Source organism: Myotis daubentonii, chromosome 3 (assembly GCF_963259705.1).
Source record: "Myotis daubentonii chromosome 3, mMyoDau2.1, whole genome shotgun sequence".
Lineage (NCBI taxonomy): Eukaryota > Metazoa > Chordata > Mammalia > Chiroptera > Vespertilionidae > Myotis > Myotis daubentonii.
The window spans coordinates 148,911,123-148,919,468 of NC_081842.1; positions in this window are offsets into that span (position 1 = coordinate 148,911,123).

Here is an 8,346-nt window from a genome sequence, read left to right on the forward strand (position 1 = left end):
TTACTCTCAACTCTCAGAACCTTAGAAAAGAAGAGGGGTGCTACTCATGGAGGCCCCTTGGAGACCCAACATAATCTTTGCAGCCACACACCCACAAAGCCTTGGGTCATTTAATATAATATGCCTTGGATCATATTCACCTACCTTTTAAATAAATATTACCTTTTAAAATCTGTCTTACAAATATTTTATCTCAAACATTTTATTTCTCTATGGCCTTTGTTTATGGTACAAAAGTTGTAAACATTTATATAGTCAAATACATCTTCCATCTCTTTCAGAGCCTTCAAATGTCCCGTCTTTGTTGGGAAGGTCTCCCCTAATCTCAGTTTCTAGTAGAGTCTCCAAAGTTTTCTTGCAATATTTTTTCACTGTTTTACTCTTTACTTTTTTAAAAATTCATTTGGAAGTTTATCCACTTGGAATTGTGTGTTTGGGGCACGGTGTTAATAGGTGCCAGTCCCACTGTGAACAGCTGTAACTGAGACCTAAAAAACAGCAGGTTAAACAGAATAATGCCCTAACCGGTTTGGCTCAGTGCATAGAGTGTTGGCCTGCGGACTGAAGGGTCCCAGGTTCGATTCCAGTCAAGGGCATGTACCTTGGTTGCAGGCACATCCCCAGTGCGGGGTGTTCAGGAGGGAGCCAATCATGATTCTCTCTCATCATTGATGTTTCTATCTCTCTCTCCCTCTCCCTTCCTCTCTGAAATCAATAAAAATATGTATTTTTTTAAAAAGTAACTTTAAACAGAATAACATTTACTTCCCTTTTACATGAAAGAAATCTATTGCAGGCCGTTCAGATGCTACAGTCCTCAGGAACCCGGTGCTTTTAGTTTTATATTCTGCTTCCTTCAGGTGTGGTCCTCATCATTAAGGTCCAAGATGACCTCCAGGCATCACATCCGTGTTTCGAGCAGGAGGATGGAAGAGACAAAGGGCACATCCCCGTTTATCTTAAAGGAATTTCCCAGAATCGGCCACACAATAATTCTACTCATCCTGTTGGCCAGGACCAAGTTATATGGCCATGTCTAGCTCTAGGAGATGCGGGGAAATATTTTTATTTAAAATCAAAATTCTAAGGATTATAAGATTTTTATTCGAGATTCTAAAATGGTGGTAATGGATATAGGATTAGCTCTCAGCAGTGCAGGCACGTGGGGGTGATGGTTGTTTCTGTAGCTCTCAGTCACCAGGGCAGAGAGGAGGAGAAGGTGGATGGCTCCTAGTACAGAGGGTTGAGAGGCGGCAGAAGAAGAGGGTGCCAGGCATGGATGGTATGGGGGAGTGAGCAGTTTAAGCTTGATCAGAGAGCAGGTTGTTTGGGTGGATGATGGACCAAGAGAAAGAGGGAGGGATCGAGGGATTAGTGATCTCGGAGAGACTGAAAGAACAGGCACACAGCGAGAGGCTGGAAGGCCGTGTTAGAGAATGGCATAGTTGGCTGACCAGATGAACAGTGTGGTTGTGGCGGTGGGTGATGGATATGGAAGGGAGGTCGCGGTCACTGGATGTAAGGAAGGTCAGGCCTGGCATGGAGGGGTCTCCCCCTGCACACCGAACTGCTCCAGGAGATGGCAGGAGTGGGGGACAGGAATACAGGGAAGCTGGTGAGCACAGAGTGTGAGCCCCAATGGTGTCCAGGCACACGGGAATGTGAGGACACTGACGCCACCTCATGGCTTCATCTGCTGCCCCAGCAGACACAGGCAGGAGAGAACGGAAGGTCATCATTGAGGAGATGCCTGTGGTCAGGGATGACCGCGTCTCAGGGGCGTCCAGGAAGAGGAGAGAGCCTTCTGTGAGGAGGTGAAGGGTAAAGGGAGTTGATTTTCCATGGAATGAGGGGTCCAGTGGGCACAGAGGAACGCTTTGAAGGGAAGAGGAGCAGCTGGCATTTGGGAGAAGAGACATAGAACAGTTTCTACAGTCTCTATGAGCTGAGCATGAGAGAGAATAAATGAGAAGGCTTACGTTTTGGGCAGTGACTTGTCTATGAGATGTAACATCTGGGCTTGGAGGATCCACACAGATCATTGGTGTCAGGTTGTCTTGGGGACCCAGGCTGTGGCTGTAGAGTGAGTTGGGCTGGTGCAGGACTGCTGGCTGTGGGCCAACCCAGGGATGGACTCTGGGTGGTCAGGGGCCAACAGGAAGTTCCGCAGACTTAAATATAGAACAGTACCGGCCCAAAGAGATCTTTTTCTTCCTTGGAGGCCTCCCTTGCCTAGCTCCTGCGGCTCCTAGGATAAAGCTGAACCCAGAAACAATGAGCTGCCCAGCAATGCCAGGAATCATGCTCTTCTAACATCCATTTTGATTTTAAATCTTTTATGTTTGAGATGGACTTTTTCTCTGTTGACAATGGGTTGGGTTTTGCCTGTTCATTAGGTGTGGAACGCCTGGCTTGTGGTAAATCCTGATTGGAAAACAATATAAACACATTTCCTGGTAAACGTATAAATATATATGGATGTTGGTTGTTCCCCTCCCTGCCACCAACACACATGATAGAAGCAATTCGAAGCAATTTAGGCGTGCTCAGCATCTGGCCCTCATAAAAGACCTTGGGTGAGTCATGATCTTGCACCAACAGAGAGGGCTTGTCTTGCTTGTGGAGAGAATTATATTTGCCTCCCATTCTGCCCCTGACCCTCTCTATTGCTTTATGATGATCAGCCTGATTTGTATGCAAAGAGGCTGGTCAGATAAGAATTTGAGGAAGGGGAGCAAGACGAGGGGAAGGACCCAAACAGCCACAGATTCAAGGCAAAACCAGCAGTTTGGGGGACAATGATCTGCTTTTGCTTTTGAAGAGCCAGCAAAAAGCAAAGCAAAACAAAACCCCAAATCAAACAAACAAACAAACCAGTGGAAAGAGCCTCGCCTTGGGAGTTAGGAGAAGCCTCTACTACCAGCTGTCGGCCGCTCAACCTCTTGGCCCTCAGTTTGCTCATCTGATAAGTGGGACCAATACTGGCGGCCCCACGCAGCTGAGAGAGGAGAGGAGAGCTCTCCGTGGGAGCACTGTTGGGTGCCAGTTGAGGGGTGAGCTTCAAATGCCATCTCGTTTAATGGCCGAGACAACCTGTGAGGACAGTGGCATCAAACCATTCTCCAGCCGAAGGAACTGAGCCCTGGAGAGGCCAGGTGGCTTGTCCAAGGTCACAGAGCTCATCAGGCCTCAAAGCCACATCCGTCTGGCCCCAAGTCCCATGTTGGTCCATTACTTCAGGCTGACATGCGGTCAAGGGACACACTACAATCTCTCCCCCTCCCCGCGCCCCCCCCCCCCCCAGGGAGGGGAAAAGCACAGGGTGGCTTCCCGCTCCAAGGCCCGAGGTGTCCCTGTGTCCTTGTCCCCATAGAAAGTCCAGCCAAGCCCAGTGGTGTTTCCTCAGAGCCCCGCTCTCTGCTGTGGGAGCAGGTGGGGTGCTAATCTGATAAACGGCTTCCTGCGAAGGTGGGGAGGGGGGGCGAGCTAACGGGCTGCTGCATTGCCCCTCAGAGTGGCAGGTGGGAGACCCCAGTGCCTGCAGCCGAGGAATCCTCCAGGACTGAATGATCAGAAAGGATGAAGGCTTTGGGTCACTCAGCCCTGGGGGGGAGGGGATTCCTGGCTCTGCCTCTTGCTAGCATCTGACCTTAACTTGCCCAACCTTCAATTTCCTTATGAGTAAAATGCGGAGAAGAAGGCTCGCCTTGGTTGTAATATTAAGTGAGATGATGTGGGAAACGTGCCCAGCACCTCGTGTCACACATACGTTATACACAACCAAGTAAGAAGCAGCTGCTGTTCCATGGAGGGGACCTCTCGAGGCATTGAGTGGTTTTTGTGTCCCATCCCCTAAGTCCACATCATAGTTGATCATTTATTCATTTGTTCAGGGAAAGTGTCTGACACACTCAGTGGATCAGCTTCTGGGGAGAAGCAGGTGTGAGAGAGGCACCTTGCCCTTGTGGTGCTCACAGTGACCTGGAACCACGTGGCGGGGGGTCGGGGGGGAGGGCGGGGTGTCTGCTGCAGTCACAGAGGGACGGGGGGGGGGGGATGGGGGGGGCTGGGAGGCAAGCCTGACCGCCCAGCGGCACCTGCTAGAGAGTCTGGCATTTAGAACCCAGGCCTCCTCTTTAGGTGTTAACAGGGGTCCTAACTATGTGTGGGGCAAGGAGGAGGCAGAGCTCTGGGGTGTGTGGTCCCCAAGGCAGTCCTGGGGGTGCTTTCCATCCGGTGCTGACAAAACCCGCCACCTTTGGCAGAGACAGGCATGCCTCTAGCTCAGAGTGTGTGGGATAACTTGCTTGTTATCTGAGGCATTTACAGTGTGGGAGGTGCCGCCTATCTACCGTGGTGGTAAGCATGTCAGGGACCCGTTGTTGCTCCGGCCTGGCTCACAGGCCATGTTGATGGTGGCTGATCAGTGAGCTCTCCCGGCAGTGAGATGGGTGCCTGGGTCCAGGCACGGAGCTTGGAGAAAAGGCTCATTGATCTCCCATGATCCAGCCCATTCCCACTGCCCTCTACCCCATTATTCTGCTTATTTCTCAACAACCCACACCTACACCACACTCCCAGGCAATTCCTCATGAGCCCCCAAGAACATGAAAGCTCTTCCCACATCATTGATTTTGTTTGCAACTGGATCCCTACTTTTTAGCCATAATAGCTCATCTCTCAAGCCCAGTTCTCATGCTGCCTCCTTCAGAAAGCTTTTCTTAACTTCTGTAGCAACTGCTAACCTCTCTCCTGTCACATCTCCCCACTTTAGTGATGGTTCATTTATAATTATCTCATTCATTAGTTCATTCAAGGCATTGGCAGGTCTTACTCATTCTGTATGAAAAATACTTTGCAAACCCATCCATATGTCTCCGTCTCTACTGCTTCTACTCTAGTCACCTCTTGTTTGGATTATTAAATATCCTTGTAACTGGTCTTTTTTTCTTTCTTTTCTTTTTTTGTTAATCCTCACCTGAGGATATTTTTCCATTGATTTTTTTTTTTTTAAGAGAGCGAAGGGAGGGGGAGAGACACAGAGAAACATCGATGTGAGACATATCAATTGGTTGCCTCCTGCATGCACTCCCACTGGGGCTGAGTACCTGTAACAGGTACGTGCCCTTGACCGGAATCAAACCAGGACCCTATAGTCTGCAGGCTGATGTTCTATCCATTGAGTCGAACTGGCCGGGGCAGTAACTGGTCTTCTCGCTCTCACTCTGCTTCTCTCCAACCCCTCCATATCCATGGAGCAACCAGTGATCCTATATAATAAAGAGGTAATATGCAAATTGACCATCATGCCCTCACAAGATGGCTGCCTATGACTAGGCCGGAAGGGGGGTTAGTGACGGATGACCAAATGACTGAACAGCAGGCTGTGTGGGGCGATCAGCCCAGCAGGGGGGGCAGTTGGGGGCAACCAGGCTGGAAGAGGAGGGCAGTTGGGGGCGATTAGGCTGGCAGGGGGGGGCAGTGAGGGGTGACTAGGCTGGCAGGGATGCAGTAAGAGGTGACCAGGCCGGCGGGGGGGGGGGGCAGTTAGGAGTGACCAGGCCAGCAGGAAGGGGGCAGTTGGGGGTGACCTGGATGGCAGGCAGGTGAGCAATTAGGAGCCAGTGGTCCAGGATTGTGAGAGGGATGTCCGACTGTTGGGTTAGGCCCGATCCCCGGGATCCGGCCTAAACCGGCAGTCAGACATACCCCAAGGGGTTCTGGATTGGGGAGGGTGCAGGCTGGGCTGAGGGGAGCCCCCCCAAATGCACGAATTTCATGCACCGGGCCTCTAGTCTTTTATAAAGGTCAATTAGCTCCTGTCACTTCCCTGCTTACAATCTTCTAGTACAGTGGTTCTCAACCTTGGCTGCACATTAGAATCACCTGGGAATCTTTTTAAAAGATGAGGATGAGGGAGAAACCAAGATGGCGGCATAGGTTAACGCCGGAGATTGCTGCCTCGAACAACCAATTCAAGGGTACACCTAAAAGACGGAATGAACATCATCCAGAACCACAGGAAGGCTGGCTGAGTGGAAATTCTACAACTAGGAGGAAAGAGAATAGCATATCCAGACTCAGAGGAGGCGCAGTGCTGAAGTGAAATACTCAGGTGCGGAGTGCGTGTGGAGCGGGCTGGCGGTGGAGGGCGCGGTTGTTGTTTTCAATCGGGAGGGAGTTTCAGACTCTGACCTCCAGATCCGGGCGAGTCTCTAGGGACCCAGACTCAAATGGGAGAAGCGGGACTGTCTGGCTTTGGTCGGAACTGGAAGGCAGTTTTCTCTTCGAGGTTTGCAGCGGTTGCTGGGACTCTGTGAGGCAGAGCACCTAGGGACGGAACTGAGAGCAGCCATTACTGCTCCCTCCCCCCGCCCTGTTTGATCCAGTGCGACCTGCCCCGCCCAAGCCCTGCACAGAGCCATTTGCCAGATAGCCTCAGGCAAAGGCTAGATTAGCACCTCCCCAGAGGACAGAAGTTTTCCCACTGCAGACATAGCTGACTCTCACAGCCAGTTGGCCTGGAGGTCAAATCCCCCCAGTATTAACTACAACAATCAAGGCTTAACTACAAGACTGCGCACAAAGACCACTAGGGGGTACACCAAGAAAGCATAAAAAAAATGCGGAGACAAAGAAACAGGACAAAATTGTCAATGGAAGATATAGAGTTCAGAACCACACTTTTATGGTCTCTCAAGAACTGTCTAGAAGCTGCCGATAAACTTAATGAGATCTACAAGAAATCTAATGAGACCCTCGATGTTATGATAAAGAACCAACTAGAAATTAAGCATACACTGACTGAAATAAAGAATACTATACAGACTCCGAACAGCAGACCAGAGGAGCGCAAGAATCAAGTCAAAGATTCGAAATACGAAGAAGCAAAAAACACCCAACTGGAAAAGCAAAATGAAAAAAGAATCCGAAAATACGAAGATAGTGTAAGGAGCCTCTGGGACAGCTTCAAGCGTACCAACATCAGAATTATAGGGGTGCCAGAAGATGAGAGAGAGCAAGATATTAAAAACCTATTTGAAGAAATAATGACAGAAAACTTCCCCCACCTGGTGAAAGAAATAGACTTACAGGTCCAGGAAGCGCAGAGAACCCCAAACAAAAGGAATCCAAAGAGGACCACACCAAGACACATCATAATTAAAATGCCAAGAGCAAAAGACAAAGAGAAAATCCTAAAAGCAGCAAGAGAAAGAAACTCAGTTACCTACAAGGGAATACCCATACGACTGTCAGCTGATTTCTCAACAGAAACTTTGCAGGCCAGAAGGGAATGGCCAGAAATATTGAAAGTGTTGAATACCAAGAACCTACAACCAAGATTACTTTATCCAGCAAAGCTATCATTCAGAACTGAAGGTCAGATAAAGAGCTTCACAGATAAGGAAAAGCTAAAGGAGTTCATCACCACCAAACCAGTATTATACGAAATGCTGAAAGGTATCCTTTAAGAAGAGGAAGAGGAAGAAAAAGGTAAAGATACAAATTATGAACAACAAACATGCATCTATCAACAAGTGAATCGAAGAATCAAGTGAACAAATAATCTGGTGATCATAATAGAATCAGGGACCTAGAAAGGGAATGGACTGACTATTCTTGGGGGGGAAAGGGGTGTGGGAGATGCGGGAAGAGACTGGACAAAAATCGTGCACCTATGGATGAGGACAGTGGGTGGGGAGTGAGGGTGGAGGGTGGGGCGGGAACTGGGAGGAGGGGAGTTATGGGGGGAAAAAAGAGGAACAAATGTAATAATCTGAACAATAAAGATTTAATTTAAAAAAAAAAAAAAGATGAGGATGAGGCCCAGAAATCAGGATTTTAAAAAGATTCCCAGGTGATTCTAATGTGCAGCCAAGGTTGAGAACCACTGTTCTAGTAGCTTCCCTAACTCCTCACTCACTACAGCCCACAAGGTTCTGCTAATCTGGCACTTGAGTGCCTTCTCAGCCTCTTATCCAAACATTCCTCTTGCTCATTTTGCTTCAGGTGCCTCAACCTTCTTTCCGTTGATCCAAAAGGCCAAAGCATGACCACTGTCTCCAGGCCTTTGCCCTCGCTGGGCCTTCTGCCCAGAATGGCCTCAGCACCGCCCTCCTTCTCATCACTCAGCATCCTGCTCACCGGTAACCTCCTCAGTGCGATCTCTCCTCAACACCTCACCTAAAGCAGCCCTGCCCTCCTCAAGCCACATGTTGGCTCATTACCCTAGTTCCTTTGTGTCACTAACATTTTCTGAGCCTGTATGGTCTGCCTCTTTCCATTAGAGAGGAAGTGCCCCCAGGACAGAAACAGCATCTGTCTCATTCACTGCTATATCCTTAG